The 18,182-nt window shown below is 41.3% G+C and overlaps 1 protein-coding gene across 2 annotated transcripts in view; it reads left to right on the forward strand.

Moving 5' to 3' along the window:
- ZNF366 (zinc finger protein 366) overlaps window positions 1–18,182 on the forward strand; it is a 64,504-nt gene that overhangs the window by 18,098 nt on the left and 28,224 nt on the right. The window contains exon 1 of one of the 2 annotated variants that reach the window (XM_043488783.1): window positions 1,982–2,193. The exons of the other annotated variant lie outside the window; for it this stretch is intronic. The gene's annotated coding sequence lies outside the window, so the exon portion shown is untranslated. Of the gene's footprint in view, window positions 1–1,981; window positions 2,194–18,182 lie in introns of those variants that run through there. 2 annotated transcript variants of the gene reach the window in all.

The raw sequence follows: 18,182 nt of genomic DNA on the forward strand, positions 1-18,182 counted from the left end.
CCTGAGCACATGGAGATACACTGTGTGTTGGCTACTGTTTTGGATCAGAATCTCAGGTTTAGAAATAGCCTGAGTTGTGTCCTTGGAAAGGGAGAGGGCTGTGTGGTAAATTTGTGTGCAGTGGGGATGGAGGAGGGGGAAGTTGGAGAACATGGGGAGAAGCTATTTAGATGTTCCTTGGAGCTGGATTGCTTCCTTGGCCTCACAGTTACCAGAACTGAGCTGGGACAGTGAGCAGCTGACCTGGGCTTAGGGAACCTCTAAATCTCCTGAAATAGCTCCAAGGTGGAGCCAAGCTGGCCCTCCTAACACAACAGGCCAGTTCTACGTGGTCATCCTGGATGGCTGGTTGCAAGTCCGCCTGTTTTTCAGGTACATGGGCTGAACCTTAGTCTTTGAGTCAACAGACATTTATTTGGCAACAACCTTCTGACAAATACTGTTTTAGGCACTGGGGGTATAACAGGAAACAAAAAACAAACATTCCTGCCCTCATGGAGTCTGCATTCTAGTAGAGAGGATTGGACAATGAATAACATAAGTTATATAATTTGTTATTAGATATGGAGAAAAATAAAACAGGGAAGGAGAGAGAATAGGGAATGTGGATGGATCACAATTAGGGTGGCCTCATTGAAAAGGTGATATTGAAGAAAAACTGGAAGGAAGCAACGAGAGAATCATGTAGGTATCCAGAGGAAGAGCTTCTAGGCAAAAAGGGCAGCAGGTGCAAAGGCTTCAAGGTGGGAGAATGCCTGGTGTGTGTAAGAAACAACCAGAGGTCATTAGGCTTAGAGTGGAGTAAGAAAGGGGGAGTGTGGTGGGGTGTGAGGTCAGAGGGGTAACGACATCAGGGACAACCTTGCAGGCCACAGGATGAGCTCAGACTTTAAAATCGAAGATTGTTGGAGAGTTTTAGGCAGGGGAGTAAAGAGATCTGACTTCCATTTTAATATAATCAGTTTGACTATTGTGTTGAGTAGGCTTTGAGGAGCCAAGGGTGAAGGAGGAGAGTTAAGAGTGGTTCTATTAGAAGGTAATTTTCATCTGTTTCAATGTAAAGGTCAAAGATCTTGGAAGAAACTTGTGGCTTGGATCACAGTACAGGTAGTGGAGGTGATGAAGAGTGGTTACGTTCTGGATGGACACTGAAAATAGAGCTCATAGAATTTGCTAATCCATAGCTGGGGTGGATTCCCAGGTGGTGCTAGTGGTAAAGAACCTGCCTGCCAAGGCAGGAGACATAAGAGATATGGGTTCGATCCCTGGGTCAGGAAGATCCCCTGGAGAAGGAAATGGCAACTCACTCCAGTATTCTTGCCTGGAGAATCCCATAGACAGAGGAGCCTGGCAGGCTACAGTCCATGGGGTCGCAAAGAGGTGGACATGACTGAAGTGACTTAACCTTTAGCTGGGGTACTCAGGTGGTCTGTCCAGGAGCATGTTAATGAACTGTGAAGGAACGGTGATGAGGGGTGTTCCCGTTCTGCTCTAGTAAAGAAAGAAGAGACAGGGTTTGTTCTTATTGGTACAACCACCTCACCTTTCTTCCTTTATCCTTGCCATTAATTGAGGGCCTGTTATGCGCCAGGCACTATAGTGGGATACAATAGTGAGTGTGAGCTAATGGGCTCACCACCATTATGGAGCAAAGAGTTTACAAAGGGAGTTAGACATTAAGTGAATAATCACACAAACAAATGAAAATGACCACTCTGATCTGTGCTGCATGTTGACATTAGTATACCTGCCCTGGTCAGCAAGTGCAGAGGAAGGGACGCTTTGAGCTGGATCTGAATAAATGGATATCCATCAGACAACAGTGGGTGGAGGGAGAGGAAGAGTGTTACAGGCGATAGGAACTGCATATACAGAGGTTCTGAAGGGAGGGGAGTATGGTAGGGATGAGGAACTGAGAGAAGGCCAATATGAGTAAAGTGCAGAGAGCTTGGGGAACATGGGCAAGGTGCTGCTGAAGAAATGGATCAGACCGTGCTGAGCTGGAAGGTCATGTTCAGATTTTGAATTTTATCCTGAAATAAATGGGAAGAACTGGAGGCCTTTGAGGAGGGGAATGACATGGTCATATGTGCTCACTGAGAAGGTCACTGCACTGCTACATGGAGAATGGATTTTGAAGGTGGAGTAAGAACAGTGTGGAAGACCAAATATGAGATAAACGCAGTGGCTCAGGTGAGATCGTGGTTGCTTGGACCAGGCAGTTGCTTGTGGAGGTCACGATGAGGATAAATGTAGAGATCTGAGAGGTATTTGGAAAGTAGAACTTACTTTTAGACCAGTCATGAAGGTTGATGGAGGGAAAGCTCAAGAATAATTCCTAGTGCTTTGTTTACAATACTTGTACAAGTAAATGTAAGACTCTCTTACTTGTAGAACTCACTTATGTTAGACCAAGCCATGGGAAGTTAAGAGATTTATTGTTCTACAAATATTTAAAAATAAGATTTATTGTTGGATGGTTTGGTTAGCTTCCAGCCTTAGTACTGAGAGACCGGTGGGATAGATGACCTCTCCCAGGTCTCTCCAGCCGCAGGGCCTGGGTGTATAATGAACTGATGGAATCCTGCATTGAAAAGATAATCTCTGAACTAGTGTTTTCCAATAGAAACGTAATAGAATGTGAGCCAAGAAGTAATTTATATTTTCTAGTAGCCATGATAAAAAAGTAAAAAGAAACAGATGAACTTAATTTGAACAATATTTTTTATAACCCAATAAGTAGTTATTTCAACATTAATCAACAGAATAATTATTAATGAGATAATTTACCTTTTATGCTTTGAATTTTTGAACTCCAGTGTGTATTTTATATGTACAGCAAGTCCCAAATCAGATTAGTCATATTTCATGTGCTCAAAAGCCACATGTAGCTGATGAGACTTAATTGGACAGCACAGCTCTAAACCATCAAAGTAGCCACACAGACCTGAAATCCACGCACAAAGGCCTAGACATAGAGGTCCTTCTACAAAATAAGTAGTATCCTAAATAGAGCCTCTAAGATTTTAAAATTGAATACTTGGTTGTTTATTAGCGGTGTGAATTTGAGGAAGTCAGTTTACTCCTCTGTGCCTCAGTTTACAATAAGGAAGTGTGGTGGGGCTGGATAATACGTAACAACCTCTTCAGTCTTAGCAATCATTGACTCCAGGTTAAGGAAGTCCAAATAGTTTTTTCTTCCGTTTATATTAATTATCAGAGCTCCCAAGGAGATCTTTCCTTTCAACCTTCCGAACTCTTCTATGACATCTGAGAGGTGGAAAATTGGCTACTTCACTAGAAAATTGACAAAATTTAAAAAACCTGTCTTTCACTCCAAAGCCAAAAAGTTGAATTTTCTAGAGAAATTTGAATATTGACTGGATATTTAATGATTAAGGAAACTACTGATTTTTTAAGATATTACATATAATATTATAACTAAGTTTAAAGAGAAAAGTGCTTATGTTTGAGATATGTCCTAAAATAGGTATAGATGGAACAATAAGTTGTCATGGATATACTTCAAAATCATCCTAGTTGTGACGTAGGGGAGTGGGTGGGTATAGATGAAATAAGCTTCATCATAAATGAAACTTGGTGTGAGATTCATTTTACTATTCTTATAGTTTGAGTATTTCCATAATAAAATTTTTTTAAAAAGAGAGATTTCCAGACTTTTTAAGTTTCTCCTACTGGTAGGATCTTCAAACGTTCCCCTTAAATACTGTGTATCCTTCATGCTACAAATGTACATGCCTGTTTCAACTTCAAGAATGCACCATTCTTATTTAATGCTGTAGCAGAACAAAGCCCCAGGCACAAAATTCCCATCATAGTTTAAATATGTCTGGTGGTTTTAGTGGTAATATAACCTTGCCCTCTTGTCCTTCCCTTTGGGACAGGTTTAGGGCCAATATTTAAAAGCAAAGCTTGTGCCCTCTGTGTGTCAGGGAGAGCCCCACACTCTGCCCGAGCCACAGGGGCCCAGGGAGCACAGTGATATAAACACATAGACAAAGTACATTGCAAACCCACAATAGTGCAGATGCTCAAACCATAGGCATAAAGATTTACTTCTGGCTGGCATCATGGAGATTATCTGCTGCAGGGGTAGATAGGGTCAGAGGAGGAACTCAGAGGGAATGTGAACTCAGAGGTCATGAAGCCCGGCAGCTGGGACCCACAAGGGAATGTGTGAGTATAGGTCACTTGTCACCCTGGGTTGCCAGGGCACTGTCTAAATTTCTGGTGTAATGCCCTCTCTAAGTTCAGTGAGAGATTTCCAGCCCCCTCCTCTCCACCTTGCCCTCCTGAACGTCATGATAGTGGATGAGGTTCCACGACCATGGTGGATGAGGAGAATGAGGAAACGATCTCCAAGTCTCCTCCAAGGCATTGTCTGGAGCTGAGTAGTAGATTGAGAACACAGGGCCATCTTGTAGGGCCAATACTTTAGGTTCTGTTGCCTTACGAGCTGGCTCTTCTGACTTCCACACCTTTGCGTGTTTGACCTCTCACTGGGAATTACAGAGCAGGCACTCATTTTTACTCCCAAAGAATACCATTGCTAACACCTACATAAAACAGTGTCTACAAAGAAAGAGAGCAGAACTCAGTCTGAGAATGTTTTCTTTTTGCATTTTCATCAGTCAAAGTAGTATTGATTTTAGGGTACCAACATATGGCATGAATGTTAATTTTAAGGAAAATCTGGCACATTCAACAGGCTGAACCGTGCTACTTTCTACACATGTGATACTTGGCAATATAGGGCCAGATTTTCTTAAATGTCAGGCATTTTAAGAAGTGGTTTCTCAAAATTTAAAATTACACACACATACAAAATAAATGGAAATGCTATGGAGATGTTTTAGAATAAAATAAATTTGACCCCTGGGAGAAAAGTGAAAGAAAGTGAAATTTGCTCAGTCGTGTCTGACTCTGCAACCTCATGGACTATACAGTCCATGGAATTCTCCTGGCCAGAATACTGGAGTCGGTAGCCCTAGTTCCCTTCGCCAGGGGATCTTCCCAACCCAGGGTTTGAACCCAGGTCTCCTGCATTGCAGCCGGATTCTTTACCAGCTGAGCCACCAGGGAAGCCCTGAGAGAAGATGAAGCAACAACAGCCCAGAGGCTGTGATAACCATCAAACATCAGCGGAGTGCTGTTTTAACTTATGCAACATATTGTAATCCGCAGTGCACCAAGGAGATGATAATCTGCAAAGAATGGCCAGTCTTTGGGGTGGATGGAGCCTTGACAGTTCTCAAGGATTCATCCTGTCTGTTGACAGAACTCACCTATTCTGCCTAGTTCATTGAGCAGGTGAGAATTACTAGTGAAAACAATTTCCCCTGAGTCTTAGTATATCCAGCATTCGGCAGTCCTCGTGGTCAGAACAGTCTGGCACTAAAATATATTGAGCCTGGAGTTCTAAACTTGTTTTCACTATTTTCCTTAACCACTTTGGTTTATCAAGTTCACCCCAAGTTCAGACCTGACTTTCTCAGGTCTGTTGGCTCATTGTCATCTACATACTCTTGGGGGTACTTTTCTAGGTCATCATCCACATCTTTGATAAAGTGCTTCTTTACCGATTGTTCTCTCTGCTTATGAGTCTCAGTACAGATTTCCATGTCCCTGTAACAAGGAGAGGTTGAATGGTGTAGTTCCCAATAATACTGATAAAACAATGGAGAAGGAGGAGGAAATTAGGAGTGACAGAAAGCCTTAAAGGGACCAGCGCAGAGTTCCCTCACCCAGTGGGAAGGTAATATATGGACTGAGACTCCAAACACTTAGACTCTGGAACTTTAAAACTCTCATATCCTCCCTATGACTCTGTCAGATGGAAGCATTAATACAATCTGAACAAGACAATGCCTGAAACACTCTCTCATGCTTAAAACATTCTAAAATTAATTTTCACCTCAGGGATTTTTTGTGAGGACTAAATGTAATAATGGATATGAAAGTTTTTGAGAAAGTTGAGAATTATCTCAGTATGTCACCACGAATTCACAATTCTCTCAATAGACCTAGATTTGTTTATTCCTATTACAATGTTGAGCCAAGTTTAGGAGCCTATTTAATTTCAAGTGAAAAATGAACAGTTCCATAGAAGGTAAAAAGATACATTTAAAGAGGTGGATAATTTAAGAATAAATTAGGTTGACCTTCCCAGAAATCAATTTTGCGATATGTGTTGAGACCTGAAAATTCATATCTTTTGACTAGGTAATTCTATTTCTAGAGAATTTAATTTAAGGAAACAATAGAAACTCAACCAAGATTTATGTATGAAATAGTCTATCACAGAGTTAATTATATATTACATAGAGATATATATTAAATAATCAGTATTGTAAAAGAAAATGTATTCATGCATAGTAAAAGACTAGAAAGAAACAGACCAAAAATGTTAACACAGTTACTCTGGGTGGTGGTATTATTGATCATTTTCATTTTCTTCTTTAAATATTGCAGTATTAAATTTTTAAATGGTAATGAATTATATTATTTAAAGGTCATTAAAAATAAATTGTGTAGAGTTGCTCACCTTAATCTAATTCTGGTCCCAATTCATTTTATCTTGTAATCCATCTTGATCAATGCCAGCTTACCTAAACAGATTTCATGACTTTCTTCCAGTTTTTCTGCTAACCACCACACTGCGTGGGCTTTGGATTATGCCTATCATTTGCCGGCAGCCTAGATAGTGCTGAGAGAGCTGAGTCACCTGTCAGCTTTAACGTATCTACACATGGTGCTCTCTTCTTTGAATATCCCACACGCTCTTCACATGAAGTTCAGAAAACATGGATTGGCACAGAACACATTTCTTCTAGAATAAAATATACCAAGGGTCACTTCTATTATGGTTTGCTTAATTCTCCCTCAGAAATTCTAAGGCAGGACCATTCTCCAGTTTTGTTGAATTTTTCATCAATCCTTACAGAGTTGCTGAAACTCAAAGGTTTTTGAAATTATAGGCAATTGCCTAAAATCTAGATTGGCTTTGCTCACATTTTTTGTTATTATTAAATGGACCCAAATGAGTCACCTCTTACCAGGTGAGACCCTCACTGGAAAGGTGTTTAGTTCTATCTTAAGTTAGTCTCACCAGTTCTTCAATCAGGACAAATGCAGATGAACACTTGAAAGGGGCCATTTCTCAAGTGCCCCATTAAATGATGTTATCAAATGTACCCTTTTTATAAGAAAACCAGAGAAGGTTAATAATCTAATAGAATCAACCTGTTATTGGAGGGGGCAGGGGGAGTCAGCCTATCCCAACCACTCAAAGTCAAAAATCACCAAAGGACAGAAAATAGGCCATGGAAAAGCAGTTAAAAGAACGCTTTCTTTTACTAACCCTTCCAAGGAAATAGTCTTTACCCAGAATCTTCTAGATTCAGTCTTGTAGCATTCAGATTCTCATAACAGGCCCATCAGTGTCTTAATTGACTTTTCCTTACAACCTCATCAATTTGTCACACAATTCTTAGTCAACTTAGATCCAGTTATTTCTGCACACTTTTACATTGACTTAGAAAATGTCCTTCACACCAGTTTCTGTCTCTAATCATAAAATGTTATTTGCATTAGGATGAGTTAGTTTCATGAATGGATTTTTCTCCCGTATGATTTTGTTTTTGATGGAGCCTCAGGCCCTATAAACTTCATTCCAGACATTTTCGCAAAACAAGTGTTTTGGAGACTGCTTCCTCTTTAAATATATCTGCGTCTTTCTCCCTCTGTCCAAATCCTCAGAGTTGAAATCTTGGCTACGTTTGTATATGTGGTTTTCATAAGTTTTAAATCTGACATTCAGTCCAATCCTTGTCTCCAATAGCATTCTCTCCAGTCAACCAAATTGTCTCAGACAGGTGTAGGTTTTTATAGAGAGATTACATACACCCATGTGAGCGTGTGCACATGCACACACACAATTTAAATATGCCAGATATAACAGATATATTCCTGTGTGTTTTATCTAAACATTTCCACTTTGATGATTCCATAAGAATTGCATATCTGGAGTTACTTGCCAAAATCTTTTTTTTTTTTTTTTGTCTCTTGAATTGGTCTTGTGCATTGCTTTTTGATGGTTTTTGCCCAGTTTTCCACTTTAAGTAGTCACTTTTGTGATTGAGTTGTAGAAGATCTTAGGTACTAATACTAGTTCTGTGTCCTGTCTTGCAAATATTTTTCCAGTTTGCCATTTCCTTTTGAATGTTATGTGACTTTTGACATATGGAAATTTTTTCCTAATATAATCAAGCTATTCCACTTTTCTAGTTCCTAACTTTTTGTTGTTATTGTTCAGACATTCAGTCATGCCCAACTCTTTGAAACCCCATGGACTGCAGCACAGCAGGCTTCCATGTCCTTCACCATCTCCTAGAGCTTGCTCAAACTCATGTCCATTGAGTCAATAATGCCATCCAACCATCTCATCCTGTCTAACTTTTAGCTAAGAGTTTTGAAAAGTCACAAGTTTGAGGCAAAGACCCATGAAAGTCATCTTATACCACATTCCCTATCACGTCATTGAAATAACAGAGCAGGGGTTAGGTCTGGGAGAAAGGGTTGGATTTACATGTATTCTTTCAAAAAGAACCCCTTTTGAAACTAGAGGAATGAAAGTAGGAGGAAAGCAATGTGGGGAGGGGTGGTGATGACACAAGCACCTTTGTAAGAGTAATTTATGTGAACAGAAATTGGATGACTAGTCTATAACTTTTTCAAAGTTCCTGAGCTTTGGGCTGATTTCAGGTGATTTTGGGGGGCTAATTCCTGCCCAGACTTGGGCAACCTGAATGATTCATGTGGCCCGGGGCTCCCTGGGAGTAAGGAAACCCTTTCAGTGGCTAGCAGTGTGGCAAGAGGTGAAAGTTGCTGCCTTCCCGCAGCTCTGACTGGTCCTCTGACACATGCCACCAGGGTACCTTTGCAGAGTTTCACACTTTGCTAGAATCTTTCACATGTTCTATCTTGCTTGACTATCTTAGCAACTGTACCAAAGGAGTAGGATACACCAAGTTTTCCTACGCACATTTTTACAGAGTAGAAGCAAACAGAATTTCAAATTGAACTGACTTTCCAAACTCACTCCGTGATTGAGTTATAAAGTAAGGGGAGGTGTGCAGGCCACGACAAAGGGGCAGTGAGGCCGGCTAGAAAGTATACAGGCAAAGAAATTGGGCACGTCTGCGATGAAATGCCAGCCCAGCCACTTACTTACTGTCTGACCTCAGGCAAGTAACTTACCTTCTGAGCTGCTATTTCTTACCTATAAAATGGAGTAATGTTGACTGTCTTGCAGGATTGATGTGGGGATTAGGTGATATAGGATTCCATCTTCTTCAGGTCTTTTATCTTACTGGTTTGTATGTTTTTGAGGGCCTCCTTGAAGATATATGGAAGGAGCTGTCTATAGACATTCTGGAGACATAGAGAGCACGAAGAGCCTCTGCACAGGGCTTGGCACAGAGCAGATGCTGGAAAACCCAGCTCCTCTTCCATCATGTGGAGAAGGAAATGGCAACCCACTCCAGTATTCTTGCCTGGAGAGTCTCGTGGACAGAGGAGCCTAGTGGGCTGCTGTCCATGGGGTCACACAGAGTCGGAGAAGACTGAGGCGACTTAGCATGCATGCATGCATTGGAGAAGGAAATGGCAACCCACTCCAGTATTCTTGCCTGGAGAATCCCAGGGACGGGGGAGCAGAGTAGGACACGACTGAAGTGACTTAGCAGCAGCAGCAGCTTCCATCATGCCAGCTTACAAGCTCCTGAGAGCTAAGATGCTCCCAGAGGCTTTCCTCTGAGGGGTCCTTGTTGGCTTATAATCCCACCCCTGAAGAAGCCCTTTCCTATCATAACATTTAGAATGTTGCTGGCATTAAACAGAATACGACTCACTAAAAAAAAAAAAACAATTATTTGCCCAGTAGGTCATTGTATAAGTAGGCTCAATGGCTCATACAAAAATGTAAATGACCCTGAAAGAGGATTATTGAAGTAAAAGAGTCCAGCAAAAGGCCTCAGGAGAAAGCTTAGCATCAGGGCGAAGAGCAAGAGTTAGCAAATTACTGCCCCAGGGCCAAGTACGGCCCCCCACCTGCTCTTGTAAATTAAAGGGTTTTTTCAACTGTACATAAGGTAGCCTTTAAAAGTTAATGTAATTTAGTCATGTTTAATTAATTAATTAATATTTTTGTCCAATTTTATTGAGATATAGTCCTTTCTCTCTCTCTTCCATTTATGCACATATCACCAATAAAGTTTTATTGGAACACAGACACTCCCATTTGTTCACATGGCAACTATAGCTACTTTTGCTCCAACAGCAGGGTTGACTAGTTGCAATGGACTCTGTAGGCTTCGCAGAGCCAAAAAAATTTACTTTTTGACCTTTTATAGTAAAGATGTGCCAACAAGTGGTTTGTGAACTACCACTTTCAAGATGTGGCCTTAGACAAATTATTTATACTCATTATACCTCAAGTACCTTATCTATAAAATAGAGATAATAATAGTAGTGAATGAACAAGAGAATCCATGTAAAAGCCTTGCATACAATGAGTCCTCAGTTAACAATAGCTGTCATTATTAATATTTATGCCATTGATTTACAGCAAAGTCCCTTGGGTAAAACTGTCACCTGCCCCAGGAACAAAAACCTATGTATTTACCCTAGTTTCAAAGGTCCCCCATGCAGATATCAACAGCAACTAAAATAGCCACCTTTTCTTGCCACAGTCATGTTTTCTTAAGAATAGCCATTTCAATGCCATTAGTTCAGCTGCCAGGATGTTAAAAGCTTACACTACCTTTCCTCTGCACTTAATGTGGACATTTGGATCAGTATTACTGAATATTTTCCAATAGTCTGTGTACCCTATCTGGGAGAGGGGGAATTGAATGAGGCATTTTGTTGGAATTAAATGTCAAGAGTACCAGCTGCTTCCTTCTAAAATTATGAGCTAGATATTCCAAAAGGTGTGAACCATCAATCAAAGTACATTGAAAGATTTTACATCTAGTTGTTTGTTGTTAGAAAATTAAAAAAAGATTTTTAAAGAAAACCAACCTTGACAAATGGCATTGAAATCCATTAAGGAAGCTGAGAAAATAGTAGTCCCACTTGTCTCCTAAGTATAGTGGAAAATGCTTTCTCAGTGTAAAGAAGAAGTCTTGTCCTCAGTCTAATCAGCATATGGAGGTGATTTCCAAGAGAGAAGTGAAAAAAAAAAAAAAAAATCCCGCAGCTCAACCTTTCAGAAGTATCATAGTCATGCAGGGAGAAAATCTCTACCCTCTTCCTCATTGTCAACCTTTGCAGGTTAAAAGAGCCAAGAGAACCCATCCCTGAGGTGGGGGGTTGGAGATGGGTGCAATTCTCCAGCCCAGCTTCTTGCAAGGTGGCTAGGCCTGGGAGGAAGAGGGGTTAGGAGGGTTCTGCCCACTGTCTCACCAGGTACAGCATGACCTATCCAGGATGCTTTCTTTTGTGAATTACCTGCACCCCAGGATGGCCACTGCTATAGGCTGTATTTCATCAACCCAGCCTTGGCATGGAGAAGAATCTTCTCCTCACCCCCACAGCCCAAATCTAGGAGCCTGAGTGGGTGATGGAAAGGCAGGGATGACTGCGAGTCACAGGGGTCCTTTCATCAGAATCCCTCCTCCACCCCACTCCCATGCCCATTCATGCTACCCTCATTGTATAGGCTCTGTATTCAGGAACTCCTTAAAGTAGTTCTTAAGCTTGAATGACCATGACAATCACCTACAGAGCTCTTCAAAAGCGTCAATGCTTGACCTGGGGCCCCACCCCCAGAGATCTTGATATAATATAGGTCTAGGGAGGGTGCTAGGCATTCCATTTTTTAGGTGGGTGTGGGGGGAGTGCTACATATTCAAAACCTCCCAAATAATCCAAATGTGTTGACCTACTACGTGTCAGGCACTCTTCTAGGTGGGTTGAACATGACGAGCATAGGCAAGGTACCTGGTCTCATGAAGCTTACGGTCCAGTGGGGAAGGTGGAGAATAAATAGATGAATGGCCAAGATATTTTCTAATGCACTATTTTCCAGGTAGTACTTACCAGCAAAATAAAGCTGGGGCTGAGAGAGAGAGAGCTGGCAGATGGGGCGGCGGGGCGGGGGGGGGGGGGGGGGGTTGTTAACTTTAGATTGTGTGTGCTTAGTTGCTCAGTTGTGTCCGATTATTTGTGGCCTCATGGACTGTAGCTCTTCAGGTTTCTCTGTCCATGGAATTATCCAGCAAGAATGCTGGAATGGGTTGGTGTTCCCTTCTCCAGAGGATCTTCCTGACCCAGGGATCAAACCCAGGTCTCCTGCATTGCAGGAGGATTCTTTACCATCTGAGCCACCAGGGAAGCCTTTGCATTTACGAACTTTAGATTGTGTAACTTTAGATTGACTTAAGTTGTTTTCATACCTTGGCTATTGAGAGTAACGCTGCAATGAACATGGGCGTGCAGATATCTCTTTGAGATAACAGCTTTGTTTTCTTTGGATATGTACCCAGCAGTGAAGTTGCTGAATTGTATAGTAGTTCTATTTTTAATTTCTTACGGAATCTCCATATTGGCTGTACTTTTATTTTGTTAATACAAGACACACACAGAATATAGCAATGCCTGTGAGTATGTGTACATGTATGTGTGTGTGTTTGAAACAGAGAGGAAGAAAGTGAGGATATAAATGTGGTAATATCTCATTGAAGAAAAAATGAGAAAAACTGAGAATCCAATAACCTTCATTTCTGAATTTGGACAACTCCTCCCTACACTAACTTCCTTTAGATTTTCACAGTTGAAATGCCTAAGGAAGGACACAAAACTGTCCATTATATGAGTCTTGTTATTATTTCAATTTCCTAGACGAGTAATTAAACCCTCGGAGGTCTAATCCACCATGGCATTTTCCCCTCTTCTCTCTTTTCCTCCTTTGCCTTCAGCAGGGGAACTCTGCCCTCCAAGGAGGCCTTTGGGCCGTTCTGTCCCCTGCAGCCACTCAGCTCAGCTCAGAACAGGAGCCTGAGAGCAGGAGACTGAGAGCAGATGTGTGTTTCTCCCCCAAGCCAAGTCTTTTAACTGGCCACTGTAGCTGCTTCTGAGACAAGGAGAAATGGCTCCCATTTTCTAATCTCACATCCTCTTCATGCCAAAAACTCAGATTTAAGAGATTGGAGGTTGATCTCCAGTACCAATAGATGTGCTACCAACAACATATGAATCCAATGTAATGCTCACAACAATAAAGAATCAGTGATGTTTGCTGCTGCAAAATATTTCCACATGGCAAATTAACTCATACTGATTATGAACTGGCAACTAATGGTAATATTAATTTTATCAGAAGAAAACACAACCTAAATTCACATGTGCTCTTAAAGCCACAGACAAATCTGTTTTAAAAAGCAAATATAGCAGTGGATAGTAGGCGAATCCGAGCCCAGCTGCAATTCTGTCTTGGGTACCTCCGTGGCAATCTGTGTCACGCAGGGCATGATGGGAGAGCGAAGGGGATGAGTCCCGGGCTGAAGGCAGCTCACATGTGGATTGGAAAAACAAAACCTAACCATGAAATAATTAGTTTAATACAAGGAAAAACACTGCATTTAATTCACGCCTCCTTAAGATCATGCAATAGAATTTATCTTCTTGGGAGAGATAATTGGGTATAAGAGTAGCAGAAGACGTTACAGGAAGAAGCTGAATTTAAGTTCAGTCTGGAAGATGAGATGGATCAATAGAAAGAATATCCCTGGATGACCAACCAGTCTACGCAAGGGCAAAGAGGTAAGAGTTACTTTGCCATGTAGAAAATAGTGAAAGAGTGGTCTCCACTGGGTTGAGGGGATTTTAGAGACAAAGGGAATTGAATTGGACCTGCTTATAAAGGGCTTTGAAGGTCAGAGAGAGATGTTTACACTTGATTTGCTCTGTGTATCAGATGGGGAATATATTTAGCTACAAGCCACAGAACTCTGAATATATTTTCTTAAGCAAGTAAAGGATTTGTTTTCTCAAATAACAAGAAATGCAGCACCAAGTGGGTGCAGGAGTTCCACATGACACTTTTCCTCTTGCCTTCAGCCATACTTTGTGGAAGGCATTGTCATTAACCTTGTCACTTCACTGTTCCAATATGACTGCTCCATCTCCAGCCTCGTATCCGTGTTTCAGGCAGAAAAAAGAGACAGGGAAGGATAAAGCGGGTGGTTTCTGCATTAGGAGTGCAAAAGCTTTCTCAGAAGTCCTAGCAGCCTTTGCTTACATCTCATTGGCCAGGACTGTGGCACAAGGCACCTCCTAACTGAAAGGATGTCTAGGAAGGCTAGCGTTCCTGCCAGGCACATTATCACCACAAGCAAAATTAGGGTGATGAATTTTCAGAAGATGGAATTGGCATTGGTATTAAAGGGATTTGGAAGAAAGAAGTAAGATCTGGAAAAGTGGATGGAAACTGTTGAAAGTAGTCCTGGAGTAAGGTGGTGGGCACTTGAACTAGAGTCCTAGGTATGGGAATGGAAAGAAAATGAGGTGCTAATAGTCATGTCAAAGGAACAGTGAACAAAACGTTGTAGGAACCACCCAAGAATGAATGAATGGTCAAGGTGGTTAGGTGTTGGCAAATTGACTTCTCTGTCCTTTTTTCTATGCAGAAAGTTAACATTTGGGGTGGATGAGAGAGAACTTATTAGAAAGGAGAAATTGATAAAGAAAAACCTCAGAATCAGAGACATGCTGAAGCAATAACAAATCCTAAACTATATTACATTACATATAAAAACAGAATAAAATCATTTTAAGACTAGAAAATTATTACAATTTGAAGATGAATCACTTAAAAATGTTAGTAAGTACCAGTCATTGTACAAGTCAGAGAAGGCACAGAAAAGTTTGGGAACTAGTCCTGACCTCAGGGGGTCACAGTGTGGTGGGGAGGCAGATTGTTGCAATACTCTGGGAGGAAGCTACATCAAGGGTGTGGGTACAGACTTGGGGACTGAGAGGAAAGAGGGACTAACTCTGAGGGCTGGAGCACGCTTTGTGCTTTGACATTTTATGATTTTGCAGTGGCATAAATAGAATCATACTTTTAGTCTGAAAGAAGCTTTTAAGTTAACTACCTCGAGGTTCTGGGGTAGGGGGGAGGACTTGACATTGCCCCAAATCCAACAATCTCATCCTTAGCATCTCGGAGTTCCATCTCAGCCCTGGGGAAAGAGCCAAGGAAAAACTCAGGAGTGGGTAGAATGGAGAAACTGGATTAGTCATATTTGAGTGTGATTCTGTAATTACTGTGAATCCTGAAGTCAGACTTATCTTTTTGGGGAAATGAGACAGTCAGTTCAGTTGCTCAGTCATGTCCAACATTTTGTGACCCCATGGACTGTAGCACAACTGGCTTCCCTGTCCATCATCAACTCCCAAAGCTTGCTCAAACACATGTCCATCAAGACAGTGATACCATCCAACCATCTCATTCTCTGTCGTCTTCTTCTCCTCCCACCTTCAATCTTTCCCAGCATCAGAGTCTTCTCCAATGGGTCGGCTCTTCGAATCAGGTGGCCAAAGTATTGGATCTTCAGCTTCAGCATCAGTCCTTCCAATGAATATTCAGGACTGATTTCCTTTAGGATTGATTGGTTGGACCTTCTTGCAGTCCAAGGGACTCTCAAGAGTCTTCTCCACCATAGTTCAAAAGTATCAATTCTTTGACACTCAGCCTTCTTTATGGTCCAACTCTCACATCCATACACGACTACTGGAAAAACCATAGCTTTGCCTGGACAGACCTTTGTTGGCAAAGTAATGTCTCTGCTTTTTAATATGCTGTCTAGGTTAGTCATAGCTTTTCTTCCAAACCTGAACTTTCAAGGTTGAACGTAGTTTACCTGTGATTGAATGTAGTTTATTTGTGACTTTCTTAATGTGGTCTTTGTGGTTGCTTATACTTATTTCCTTGATGATATAAGCCTGGGTCATAAAGCTGCATGCCCAAAGTATAAACCAGGGTAAACTCTGCCGACAGGTAAGCAGAGGAAGGTTCAGAGGTTCAGTGACTTGTCCAAGGTCAGAGGTAGAAATGTGGGCACCAGAACTCTAATTATTCTGCTGCCCGGGCATCAAAAGATGTTGGGCAGAAAAACAGAGTCCAGAGAAACGTATAAAGAGAATTGTTCAGCTTTCAAAAGGAAGGGGATTTCAATACTAATTTTGTCTGAATATTTACTGTTTGAAAGACAATATGCATTTTTATATTTTAAATGCAAGTATTTGAATAACTAAGTTACTCACAGTATACAATTGTATAAGTTGAAAGGGTATGTAATTAAAAGTCGCCTCTCTGTGCAGGGAGTTGTACAACTGAGCAGCATCTTCCTACAGACTCTAATGGAATTGTTCCCTCAGACTAGCAGCTAAACTTTCAAGCCTTCTTCCTCCAGCCATACAGTCTTTCTCTGGCGAGGCAACTAATACTATAAGATTCCTGTATTTCTTTCCAAAAATAGGCTATGTGTACAAGTACATGAGGAGATGAGTCTATATATTTTATAAGTATATATATTTTCCAAGAATGGTTTTAGTGAGTAGAATGAATACAAGAATCAGCAATGAAGCAGGTCAATGAGAAAATCTTGAACTAAAAAGCATAAGGGAAAAAGGAATGATTATTCATCAGAAGGCAGAAAAAGAGCAGGAACCCTACCCATGTAAAAATAAAAAGAAAGGATGATGTTACAGATCCCTCTGCCCATTAGGATGGGCATTTCCACAAAGCTAATGAGTATTTGCCTGGAGATCACGGGGCACTTGGCGTTGTTGAGTAAGCAAGAGAAATGGTGGTGGGCTGCCCACTGGGATATTGTTTGCTAGAATGGTGACACACTCCCTCAGAGGCACAGTGGCATGTGGTTGCTGTCGCCTTGGGCATTTCCAGAGCCCTCCCACATTCATTCATTTCAGTGTAACAGGACATTCCACCTTCTAGATCAAAGGAATAGGGCACATATTGGCCAAAATTCTGAGCCAGGATAAAGCAGAGGGGACCATGTTTTCTGGAAAGCACAATCCTAGTCATTGCCACACCTTCCCTAAAGCCCCTTCCTCACTGGAGATGTTCTTGACAGTTCATTGATGTGAAGTTGGCTCAGGACGAATTGGAACAGGCCAAGTATACCAGTTATTTCTTCTTTCATGTAATGGCAATATTCTGCTTGGGATCATAGAGCAAGAGCAAGCTAGAACATGGCATCTGCCAAGTAAATGCCGAAGCAGTTATTGAATCCCAACAATACATAAGGCAACAGGCATGTTTCTGACTTTCTACCAGATTCTGTTAGAAATATAAGCTACCCACCCACACAGAAAGGTGACTAGCAGCACAGGACCCAGTCAATGAGTGGAACAAACATGACAGACTTCAGAAAAGTGAGGAATGTTCTTCCAACTCTGGTGGAAAGGCAAGTTTCACCTCTGAGTCTCCATAAAGCCTCCAATGGTTTAGGTTCTTTCTACCTCCTGCCCTGTAGAAACTTGGGATACTCTGGTTAATATCATCAATGAAAGGTATCAGAGAAAGAAGATAGCTGGCTACACAGGTAGACTTCACAGAGTATCGGCTTCTGGTGGGACTGCCAGGCCACAGGATTTGGTCAGCAGGCCTGCAGATTCACCAGTTCCATTTTGTAAGAGACTCCATTAATCAGTCTTGGGGGAAATGATTCATTCACAAGAGTGATCTATGGACCTAAATGTCAATATCAACCTATTACTTGACAAGGGGTAGGAGCATATTTTCTAGTCACCAGAATGATCTTACCCATTAATAGCAGAGTAACTTATATTTCAAAGAATGTTGGAGCAATTAGAGAAGACTATTTGCTGAACATGCAAGCAGGGCCAAAGATTAGAAGACCTGGAAGGACAGTTTAATGCACAGTGCCTGCCTCACAAAGTTCTTGCTGAATAGAATACATACAAAAACAAAAAAACCTGGTATCAGCCATATATAACATCTCCCCTTTGGATAGAGCAGGAATTTAGATCATCAAATTCTTAAACACAAGTACCCCTCTTTATATACCATATGCGTGTTATTGGATACTTTCCAAAGATATGAACTGATT

The sequence above is a fragment of the Cervus canadensis genome, chromosome 16 (assembly GCF_019320065.1).
Source record: "Cervus canadensis isolate Bull #8, Minnesota chromosome 16, ASM1932006v1, whole genome shotgun sequence".
NCBI lineage: Eukaryota > Metazoa > Chordata > Mammalia > Artiodactyla > Cervidae > Cervus > Cervus canadensis.